The sequence below is a fragment of the Macrotis lagotis genome, chromosome 1 (genome assembly GCF_037893015.1).
Source record: "Macrotis lagotis isolate mMagLag1 chromosome 1, bilby.v1.9.chrom.fasta, whole genome shotgun sequence".
In the NCBI taxonomy this organism is placed as follows: Eukaryota; Metazoa; Chordata; class Mammalia; order Peramelemorphia; family Peramelidae; genus Macrotis; species Macrotis lagotis.
In genome coordinates, this window is record NC_133658.1 from 632,383,336 (window position 1) to 632,395,831 (window position 12,496).

The 12,496-nt window shown below is 37.2% G+C and overlaps 1 long non-coding RNA gene across 1 annotated transcript in view; it reads right to left on the reverse strand.

Annotated features, from left to right (window-relative positions):
• Positions 1-11,479, reverse strand: part of LOC141507443 (uncharacterized) — an 83,709-nt gene extending 72,230 nt beyond the window's left edge. Inside the window, exons 1-2 of the long non-coding RNA XR_012474138.1 lie at positions 11,207-11,479; positions 4,831-4,916 (exon numbers count right to left, since the gene is read on the reverse strand). This is a non-coding gene — a long non-coding RNA (uncharacterized LOC141507443). The remainder of the gene's footprint in view (positions 1-4,830; positions 4,917-11,206) is intronic.
• Between the last annotated feature and the right edge of the window lie 1,017 nt (positions 11,480-12,496).

Consider the following 12,496-nt stretch of genomic DNA (forward strand, 5'->3'; position numbering starts at 1 on the left):
TATAGACAATAGTATTCTATTACATTCATATTCCACAACTTTTTCAGTCATTCCTCAAATGATGGGCATTGCCTCAATTTTTAATTTTCTGCCACCACAAAAAGAGCTACTATAAATCATTTTTACTCAGTTGAAAAAGAGTAATCTGCAGGTCTAGGTCTCCCAACCAGTGGTAGAAATTGCCTAGAGAAGAAAGCCCAGAATGTTTACCTCAGAAGTTTTGATTCTAAGAGAATTCAAATATTAAACAGAGATTATATAATTATAGGGGTCAAAAACCAGAGAATAAGAGTCTAGAGCAGCAGAGAAGCTAGACAACAATAAAAGCAAGAAAACATTCTCTCTTGAAAGGGGCACAAAAATGAGATTAAATAAGCCTGATGAACTGAAGATGTTGAAGTAAAGGAGGAGTCATTATACTTGAGTAGCTTAAAGTGGAGGGAGTGGGTGAAGCTGCTGAATACTTTTATCTTTGAGCAAGGGTGGACTTTGCCCTGGGGCAAGATAATTGTGTTTATTCTGGGAAGAGCTTCATCTGAAATGGAGATATGGTCTCTGAGTTCCTCTAGACCAGAGGAACCAAGGAATCCCATATCTGCAACTTTCCCACACTGGAACTCACACTCCAGCTCTGCTGGCAAGCTCCAGACTGTCAGCCCCAGAACCAATGCCTCTGTTTCCTAGTTGTCCACAACCCGTGCCAGATCAGGCCAGTCCAGCTCTCAGGCTCTTACCCACCACACTGCTGATCAGACTAGTCCCTCTCTCAGTCTCTCAGGCTCTTGGCTGCCCTACTGCTGATCAGGCCAGTCTGGCTCTCAGGCTCTCAGGCTCTCAGGCTCTCTCTTGCCCGGCTGCTTTTCAGGCTAGTCCCCTGTCCTGTGCTCCTGGCAGTCTTCCCTCTATGCTCGGGTTCACCCACAATCCTGGAAGGTACACCTTGATGTAGATGTTCTCTGAGTTTCTCTTTCTGGGTTTTGTAGATCAGAATTTTGTTAAGAGCTTTGTTTTATAGTGTAGATGAGGGAAGATCAGGAGACTTTAGCACTGTGCCTGTCTTCTCTCCACCCAAAGGGCAACAAAAATATGTATACACTTTGATCCAGCCATACCACCACTGGGTCTATACCCTGAGAGATGATGAAAAGGGGTGAAAATATCACTTGTACAAAAATATTCATAGCAGTCCTGTTTGTGTTGGCAAAGAATTGGAAATCAAGTAAATGTCCTTCAATTGGGGAATGGCTTAATAAACTGTGGTATATATAAGTCAAGCAAAACTATTGCTCTATTAGAAACCAGGAGGGATGGGAATTCAGGGAAGCCTAGAATGATTTATATGAACTGATGCTGAGTGAGATGAGCAGAACCAGAACATTGTACACTTTAACAGTAAGATGGGGTTGATGATCAACCTTGATGTCCTTGCTCATTCCATCAGTGCAACCATCAGGGATAATTTGGGGCTATCTGTGATGGAGAATACCATCTGTATCCAGAGAAAGAATTGTGGAGTTTGAACAAAGACCAAAGATTATTACCTTTAATTTAGGAAAAAAAGTTATCTTAATATAATTTTGCTATCTCTTATACTTTATTTTTCTTCCTTTAAGGATATGAGTTCTCTCTCATCACATTCAACTTGGATCAATGTATACCTTGGAAACACTGTATAGACTTACAGACTGCCTTCTATGGGGGGATGAGGGGAGGGAAGCAAGAATAGGGGAAAAAATGTAAAACTCAAAATAAATAAACTCTTCAAAAAAATAAAAATTTAATAAAAGTCAATAGCATTTCTATGTAATAACAAACACAGGAAACAAAAATGCAATCAGAAAAAAATTTCCAAATACCAACAAAATGCAAAAATTATTTGCAGGTCATCCCATCAATGCAAACAAAAAATGTATAGATTAATTTAGAATGCTTCTTGAAATAAAGAACTTAAATAATTAGAAGAATATTAAGAGTTTGTACCTAGACCATGCCAGTTGAATAAAAATGGCAATGTTACTACAATTAACTTACATTTTTAATACTATTTCAATGAAATTGCCAAAAATCTTTATGGAACTTGAAGAAATAATTTTTAAAAAATCATTTGAAAAAAGATCTAGAATATTAAGGAGGCTGATAAAAGAGAAGCCATGAAGGGGATATACTGTTGTGGGAGAAATTGGTGTCTCCAATAAAGATTGAGAGCACTTGTGAATGTGAAAAATCATCACTAGCCCTGGAGTTGAAATAGCTCAGGATTTTTATTTCATAAATCTGCAAAGTACAAAAATTAAAACCTTTTTTTAAATCCTGGAGAGATAGTAAGCAGCTTGAAGACAAGGTGAATAACAAAGGACTAGGAGATCTGCTTGAGGGAAAGAGTGAAAGGAAAGCAGTCAGAAGAGCAGATTGGGCTGAGATTGGAGTGAGTTCCTGCCTGTGGAGCAGAGACCTTAAGCTTGAGGACAGGCTGAATAAAGTCCTAAACAAGACTCCTGAAGATTAAGAGAGGAAGAAAAACAATCACAAGAGCTGTCTCACTTAGACTTCAGAGAGTTCAGTCACATGGAATAAAGGCCATAGTTCTCCAATGGCCTAGGCCAATAGCATGTGATTCTAACTTAGAGAAAGTGCCCATCCTACAAAGGAGAGGAAAGAAGGAAAAAGAGGTCCTCTTTTCTGGGAGACCTTACTTAAATGGGTGTCCATAGTGGGCTGGACAAGGGTGTCACTTGGGGAGTAGTTTAGCACCTGATTCCAGGTACTGTACAATAGGCATGCCATAGGGGCATTCCTCCAAGGAGTGGCTAAGTAGAACTCATTGCACATGCATAGCAGACTATGCACTATTCTTTCCTTTCCCAAAAGGCCCGAGTTTTAAATCCAGCATAAGTTATTTCCTATGTCCTACATCAATACCACTTCAAGACTTCAAATCATATTATATGAAGTAGCAGTCATCAAAATCTTCTGGTATTTAAAAAAATAGGAAAGTTGGTCAAAGGAACTGACTAAACATTGGATAATCAGAAATAATGGAAATCAATAATTCAGTGTTTGGTGGAAAATATAAATTACTTAGGAAAAAAGTCCCTTATTTGATTAAAAAATACTTTTGAAAAAATTGGAAAGCAATCTTACAGAAATTAGGTTTAAACCTACATCTTATACCAAATCTTATAATCCATTCTAAATGGATATAAAACCTTAATATTAATATCATAATTTTTAAAATTTAGAAGAAAAAACAAATCATATTATCTTATACAGGTCTGTGTAGGACATATATTCTTAGTCAAACAAAAGATAGAGAATAAAAGGTCAAAAGGTGAACACTCAGTAAAAAAGAAGATGGTACTATAAATGGAAGTGAATGCAAAACTGTTTATTGAAGGAATTGAAACAGATTTCAGTCATGGGTACTAGAGAGAGCAAGTCTTTTAATAGAGTATTAGATACAGGAAGCAGGGTGGTATGGTTTCTATAGGGACTGGGAGCCATAGGGGTCTCCATGGAGGATGTGTTTTGTTTGAGGGTTCACCAAGGTGAGACTATGCTTTGTTTGGAGTTTCTATGGAGGTTAGGGCTCATATCCTTAGGAAAGGATTCTGCAGTGACTATTCTTTACTTCATTTCTTACTTACCTGCCTTAAGTACAAAGAAGGCCTGAGGGTCCTGCCCTCCCAGTTTAGGGATTTGGGAGGGGTTGGTTTTTGTTTTGAACCAAGCAAAAGTGAACATATTTTGGTCTCTTTGCCTTATTTCTCTCTTATTTAAGCCTTAATCAATGAATGAATAGGCTTTGCCTCAGTCAAATTGTACTCACATTTTCTGAGTTCTTATCATCTCTGAATAGGATTTAAAGCATCTGGGTAATGTTCAGGTGGATCCCAAGGTTGAGGTGGGAAAAGTGCTTCTGCAAACTGGTCCAGGACATTATGCTGGACATTTACTGAAGTCACAGTAAGTGAGCTGACCATTTCTGAATATATCAAAGAATGCTTACCTTAGATGCTTATCTGACTCTAATTGGATATTCAAACCTTATAGAGTCATTTATTCTTACGTTCTATGCCATTGCACTTCATGTGTTATTTATGATCCCGTTTGGATTTCAGGGGGAAATTCAATACTCTACTACACACCTTAATTTATGTTTTACTGTTAAGATCCAGTTACTCTTTGAGACATATGCATAACACATATTAATATAAGTAGGAATTATGAATCTCTACCAAATGTGACTGGTCAGATGAGCAGTGATTTGAATAGTAATCACTGCCTGGAATCTGCCCATGTCTCCAACTAAGCCTTCTGCCCTGTCACTTTTTTCAGCACTGGTAGACAGAGGAAAGGAGCTGGAGGATAATGTAGATACTGACAAAGGCAGATCCTCATATGAAATTTCAGCAACAGAACACTGCTTACTGCTAATTTGCTAATGAATATGAAAAAAATTAAACATCCTCCTCATTCCACCCTATACTTCTCCCCACAGGAGACCAAAGGCATAAAAGCAAATCCAAATGAGGAAAACATCAAACAAAAGAGATGAAATGTGAAATATGTTTCACAAATTTTGGACTCTATGATACATCTACAAATCTAAATTTTTCAATAATCAAGTCACAAGTCTCCAAAGAAGACCATTCAGTCACAAGGGAATGAGTTTTGCTTGATTTGGCTATATGTATTACACTAGATTTTGTCATTTTCTTTTTGATTAGCCCAAGAAAATAAATTGTTACCTGAAATACATAAATATATCATTTTAAAAAAAACAAAAAGATATATATAATATATATAAAATCCCTTAAAGAGAATCCTTACCACTTGGAATCTCTGAAGTACTTAGTCATCTAGTAGAATTTCTCTTTTTTCCAATCTTTCTTTTTTCTTTTTCTCTTCTCCAGACACTAGATAAAAAAAAAAATCAAAAATGTAAACAATAATAGTAGCAACAACAAAATAAGAAAAGGCTAAGGAAGGTTTGCTAATCATAGCTTTCTATGATTAAAACTTCAAAACCCCTCTCAAGGAGAATATCATGTTGGACCTCTTTTTAAGGGAATTTGTCACAACCAGAAAGAGACCCTATACTTTGGTCACAGAATATTGTCCCCAAAATATTAAAAGTAATGCAGTTAAGAGTCTATGGAGGTTTTTTTATAATCAATATGGTATCCTCTCAGCAGTTCAGAGAGCTAGGATAATTGTATTAGACTGGCTACAGACAATGTTATCCCCATCTAGAGGAAGAAAATCAAAACCAAACACACACACACACACACACACACACACACACACACACACACACACACACACACACAAAACAACAACAACAACAACAACAACAACAACCCTTCAGAATCTAATGAACACTTTATAAAAATTATCTCTTAAGAATCTCTTTCCAGGGGCGGCTAGGTGGCACAGTGGATAAAGCACTGGCCCTGGAGTCAGGAGTACCTGGGTTCAAATCCAGTCTCAGACACTTAATAATTACCTAGCTGTGTGGCTTTGGGCAAGCCACTTAATCCTATTTGCCTTGCCAAAAAAAATATCTCTTTCCTGGGTGGCTAGGTGGAGCAGTAGATAATGCACCAACCTTGGAGTCAGGAATACCTGAGTTCAAATCCAGCCTCAGACACTTAATAATTACCTAGCTATGTGGCCTTGTGCAAGCCACTGAACCCCATTGCCTTGCAAAAACTAAAACTTAACAAAATAAGAATTTCTTTCCATTGATCCTAATTCCTCATACCAAAAATAACTAATCAGTAAACATGTTTATCAAAAATATGTATGTACAAGACTAGCCTGACTGCTGCTGAGGGGAGAGAGGTGGGAAGGAAGGGTGGAATGAAATTTTGTAACTTAAAAAATATACACGTGCATATAGATGAAAATAAACAAATAAAAATAAATTTTTAAAAATCAATATGCTACCCACAGAGCTATAAAAATGTTCATTCCTTTTGACCCAGCAATTCCTATTCTAGGCCTATATCCAAGAAGAAATTATAAAAGATGAGAAAAGTCCCACATGTTACAAAATATTCAAAGCAAATCTTTTTATAGTGGCAAAGATTTTGAAATTGAGGAGATGCCTATCAACTGAGGAATAACTTAACAAGTTATGGTACATGAATACTATAGAATATTATTGTTCTATAAGAAACCATAAATGGTCAAACTTTAGAGAAGCATGGAATGAGTTACAAGGAGCTGATGTTGAGAAAAGGGAGTAGAACCAAGAGAATAATGTAGACAATAACAAAGCACTGTGAGATGATCAACCTTTATGGAAGGAACTCCTCTCAGCAGTTCAGAGAGCTAGGGCAACCATATTAGACCAGCTATGAATAATTTTATCCCCATCTAGAAGAAGAAAAACAAGACAAAAAACAAAAGCAAAAGAACCCTTCTGAATCTGATGAACACTTTACAAAAATTATCTCTTATATATCTCTTTCCCTTACTTTTAATTCCTCATACCAAAAATGACTAATCTTTAAATATGTTTATCAAAAATATCTATGTACAATGTTAACTTGACTGTTTGTTGCTGAGGGAAGGGGGGTGGGAATGGAGGGTGGAAGGGAATTTGTAATATAAAAATATGCCTCTTCATATGGATGAATGTTAAAAAATAAATTAAAATAAATTAATTCAAAAATCAATACAGTACATAAAATATTTTAACAATACAGAGCCATTAATCACAATGGATAGCCAACAGTATTGCTTCAAGGTTATGAAAATATTTTCTATGAAATTTAAAACATTATTACTGACTTTAAAAACAAAAGAGATACCTTAGTAAATACTTTGGAATATTCAAGAGGATAAAAAGGGGTGTGTGTGTGTGTGTGTGTGTGTGTGTGTGTGTGTGTGTGTGTGTGTGTGTGATTATTTAAGTTTATGTCCTGTGCTGTGAAAATGGAAGTTAAAAACAATAAGCATCACAGGAATTGTATTCTGTGAATTGTTGAAAGATGAAGAGTGGAACATTAGAGTGGATATCAAGAGATACACATATAGCTGGGCCTGCAAAGACCAACCAAATTGAACATCAGCTAGAAGCAGCTGGAATTTCTTTGCTCACTGGGTTTTCTAACTGAGATAATTGCTTACCTTCGTACACAGTTATTGGGTTGAAGTGAAACTATATCTAATTATTCAGGTTAATAACTTGGTTGGAGAAAGTTTTATAACTGACATATGCAGAAATAATTGTTAAAGCCATTTTAACTCCCAAAGTGTACATCTATACCACCCCAAAATAAGGAAATCTCTTAAAAAAATATTTATTTATTTTTATGTCTATCTGCACATGTATATTTTTAAGTTACAAAATTTCCTTCAAAACTTCCAGGGCAGGGCCAAGATGGTGGTGGGAAGCTAACATGGTCCCAAAGCTTTTCCCTACTGAAGATAATTGAAGCCTCTATTCTGACAACCAAACTACTAATCCAAAAATAAAAAGAGAAGATTCTAAGAAGTTTTCAACTGCAGACATCCTGGGGGATCTTCAGTGAAGGTCTTTCTCTTTGGGGGAAAAGGAGAAGTAAAGTCCAGGGGATGGGAAAGCAGAAAAGCCAGCAGAGGGCTTTTAGCCAGCAAGGAAGAATACAGCCACAAACAAAGTTTGAACCCTGAAAACATGAGGATAAAAGATAGAACTGGGTTGGGAACAAACCACTGTTAAATCAGAACCTTGACATAAAGAAGGAAAAAAACCTCTGCAAAAGCAAGGCATGGAATGCATGGATAACATCTTGGCCCACAGCAAGTCAGGGATCAGACCCAGTCTCCAAGGAAAAGAGCCCAAAAACCTTGAATCTATACTCCCTGTATGCCAGGAGCAGAGCTAAACCAACAAAGATGTACACAAAAAGCTAAAAAATTGCTCACCATAGAAAACCACTTAAAAGACCAAAATGACAGCAATGCCATGTCTGAAGAAGAATGCAGTGAAAAATTACTCATGGGGAAGTATCAAAACGATCTATAAATTGGACTCAAATACAAAAGCTTAGCAAAGGTCACAAAAAAAATTAAAAACCAAAGAAGAAAAGAAGAAGAAAAATGGAAAAAATGAAAATCATGCAGGAAAATTATAAAAAATTGATCAAAGAAAACAACTCCATTAAAAGTAAAAATAACTGGGGGTGGCTAGGTGTCAATAGAGCACCAGCCTTGGAATCAGGAGTACCTGAGTTCAAATGTGACCTCAGATACTTAGTATTTACCTAGCTGTGTGGCCTTGGGAAAGCCACTTAACCACATTTGTTTTGCAAAAACCTAAAAACAAAAACAAACAAAAAAGAAAAAATAACCTATTGGAAAAGGAAATACAGAAACTAATTGAAAAAAAATAAAACCCTAACAATTAGAACTGAACAAATAGAAACTAATGAATCTACAAGACAACAAGATTCCATCAAACAAAATAAAAAGACTGAAAAAATTTAAAGAAACTGTAAAATAACTTTTAGGGAAAATGAATGACCTGAAAAATAGATCCAAGAGAGAAAATCTATGAATCATTGGACTACTAGAAAGCCTGGATCAAGAAAAGAACCTGGAAAACACCATGCAGGAAATTATAAGGGAACTGCCCAAATCTACCATAACAAGATAACAATATAAAGAATCCACATTAAAGAATCCACACATTAATGAATCCATTAAAAGAATCCACAAAACCCCTCCAGAAATATACCCCAGGATAAAAACTCCAAAATGTGTAATAGCCAAATTCCAGAACTCTCAAATAAAGGAGAGAATATTGCAAGCAGCAAAAAGAAAAAAAATTCAAATATAATGGAAATAGAAATTAGCCTCAGGATTAAAAGATGTGGAATTGCAAATTTGGGGTAAGCAAAGTACCTGGGATTACACTCCAGAATGTACTACCCTGTAAAATTCAGCATATACTGTCAGGAAAACAGATGAAGTTCAGTGAAATAGATGATTTCCCAATTTCCTGCAAAATGAAAAGGGGAAGGAAAAAAACCAAACCAAACAAAATAAATGTTGATCAAGTCTAAAAAAACAAAAATGAAAAACCTTTAGGGGTGGCTAGGTGGTAAAGTGGATAGAGGACTGGCCCTGGAGTCTCTGTACCTGAGTACAAATCCAACCTCAGACACTTAATAATCACCTAGCCGTGTGGCCTTGGGCAAGCCACTTAACCCCATTGCCTTGCTAAAGTCAAAAAAAAACAAAACAAAACAAAACAAATATTGATCAAGATTATCATACTGTATAAAACCCTAAAAGGGGAAGTATAACACTTTTAATTCTTTAGAACTTTACTTCTATTAGGATAAGTAAAGGGTAGAATATAATTGAAGACAATTAACCTAAAGGATATGCAAATGATTGTGTTTTATTGCTCAGTTGAAGAGGTTCAAGATGACATCTCTAAATTTGGGACAAAAAAAACCCTGAAGAAAAGCAGGGGTGTTAACTTTAAACTTAAGTGTCTCATTTGACTCACTTTAATCATGTGCTGCTTAGCACCTTGTCTAATGAGAGTATAATAAACTACAAGGACCTGAGTCAGTGTCTCTATAACTTACAATCATTTGTATAGTTCTCAGGTGAGACCTCCAGATCCCCCAAGTTCTTAGAGATCTTTAAGATTCTTACAGTTAATTACATCAGGGTTTGACTTAACTGGTGGCTCACTTGACAAAAGGTTAAGTGCCCTGGGTGGGGAGGGAGGGATAAAGTAAGACAGAAAATAGGACTTGCTTCACTTAACAAGGTGTTAAGTACCCTGGATGGAGAAGTGGAGGGCAAAGTGTGAGAGGGAATAGGTCTTTCTTCACTTAACAAGGTATTAGATACCCTGGGTTGGGAGGGGCAGAGGTAAATTGTGAAAGAAAATAGGCCTGGGGGAAGGGGCACAATGGTTTTGGGTGATGCTTTGGCTAGGCAGTCAGAGTGTGTGTACTTCAAAGATACTTGAAAAGGGGGTAAGGTTAAAAATGATTATAATTAAAATTTGATGTACTTTGAGTCAATGCTACTTATCAAGGAATCAAGTAAACAATCTGTGATGATACTTTGATGACAATAGGAGCTTATCCAGCAATCAAATAATCAAATTGTGATTAATGATACCTGATTAATAATATTAGAGAGGCTAATAAAACCAAAGGGAGAGGCACAATGATTTAAAATTTTAGAGAGAAAGAAGGAAGAATGTGAATGCTGAGTAAATTCTATTCAATAGATTTAGCCCAGAGAGGGAATAAGATACAAAACCACTTGGATTTAAAAATTACCCTAACTAACCTATAGGGAAAAGGAGGGACTGAGAAAGGGAAAGATAAGGGAACAAGGGCTTGATAAAAGGAATGTTGAAGGTATAAATGAAAATAAACTGAAAGTTAAATTTTTAAAAGAAAACTCAAAGGGAAAAGAAAGAAAAATTTTGATGAGTAGAAATAAGAGAAAAGGAAAGACAAAAATATAAATAGAGAAAGATAGCATGGAAGGAAATACAGAATTAGTAATTTTAACTATAAATGTTGATGGGATGAACTTTCCTCTAAAACAGAAGTGGATAGCAGAATTTTTTAAAAACCAGAATCCTACAATATGATATTTACAAGAAACACATTTGAAACAGAGAGATACACACAGGATAAAGGTGAAAGGTTAGAGAAAATATATTGTGGCTCAGCTGAAGTCAAAAAAAACTTGGGTAATGATCCTAATCTCAAAGTAAAAGCAGGAAATAATAGAATCAATAATTACATTCAATAAAATGATGAGACATCATACTAAAATCTATGGGATGCAGCCAAGGCAGTTTTGAGGGGAAACTTTATATCTCTAAATGCTTATATGAAAAAAAAAAAAAACAGAGAAAGAGGAGATCGATGAATTGGTTATGAAACTAAAAAAGTTAGAAGAACAAATTCAACATTCCCAATTAAATACCAAATTAGAAATTCTGAAAAACAAGGAAGAGATTAATAAAATGGAAAGCAAGAAAACCATTGAACTCATAAAGAAAACTAAAAGTTTGTTTTATGAAAAATCCAATAAAATAGACAAACCTTTTTGTTGTTTCTGATTTAAAAAAAAAGAAAGAACATATCCAAATTACCAGTAAAAAAATGAAAAGGGTGAACTTGTTGCGGGAGGGGTCTGTCTGACCCTCCAGCCACCGCCCTCTACTTACCCTAATCCAGGGTCTTCAGACATCTCTGGCTCCCCACCCCGGGTGGGGGAGGGGAGAACAAACCAGGCAGAACACCCAAGGAGAGGTTCACTTCTTTATTGATGTTACTAAGAACCCCCCGAGCCTTTCTGTACTATCCCTTTTATCCCCAGACCTAACTCCTCCTAGTAGGTGGTCTTGCTCCTCCTGAGTTCCCCCTGAGGGTGGAGCCAGCCCATACCGAGGCCATCCCAGTACCCGAAGGCAGGTTCTGACCTCTGGGCATCTCACGTTCCTCTCAGGGGGCCCCGTCCAGAGCCGCCCCTAATAACTCCCCCTTTTTGTTTAAACACGGGTCTTTGCCAGCCAATGGCGAGGAGCCAAAAGGTCTGCCTTAACTGCCTCAAGGGATCGTAGGATAATGTCTCATAATAGTTTCAAAAGGCACGGAAGGAAAAGGCACACTGCAATAAGAACTCTGACTGCAGGCATTAGGGAGTACAGCCATCTAAATTTAAGGGTACCTGCAAACCAATTTAAGAATGACTCTTCTCGGCCAAATTCACCAGGCCCAAAACATCCCCGATCCCATGCCTCCTGGGGCGTAACAACTTTTTCCCAGACAATACACGATACATTTTGTTCATCAGAGAATCAGCGGGGGACAATGCAAAGTCTTCTGCTTTGACAGGTAGGCATTCCCTGTTCATCAGCAGTTCTCCAAGTGTGTGCAGTTAGATTGTACCATATCCCGCCTTTGCCCCAGGGATGCGTAGCCTGTGTTAGTCCTGGAAGAAGCTGCAACAGGAGGATGATCGCCAGGATGTCATGTCTCCTTTAGTTCCTCTGTGTCCGAGGGCACTTCCAGCCTCGATGTCCCTGCCATCTCGATGACACTGGTCTCGGTAGAGACTTCTCGCACCCTCCGGATTGGCACCCAGATCTCCTTGTCTTCTCCATCTGGCAGTATGGAAAGAAATCCCTGACCTCTGCACTGTACTATTCCAGGCCCCCGCCACTCGCCTATTGGATCTCTCCAAAAGACTGTGGTTCCTGTTAAGCAGGTCCGGGGAGCCTGGGGCAAGCTTGTCTTGCCTGGGCTCTGGGTGTTGACACAACGATCTAAACCTCCTAAATATCTCATAGCAGAATTTGTGCCATCATCACGGAAATGCAAAAAATTTATGGTATATAGAGCTAATGCTAATTCGCCTCTAGTTATCTTACGCCTATCTCCCCCTTTTTGTTTAAGCAGAGTAGTCTTTAGTGTGCGATTTGCTCGTTCCACTATAGCTTGGCCTGTAGGATTGT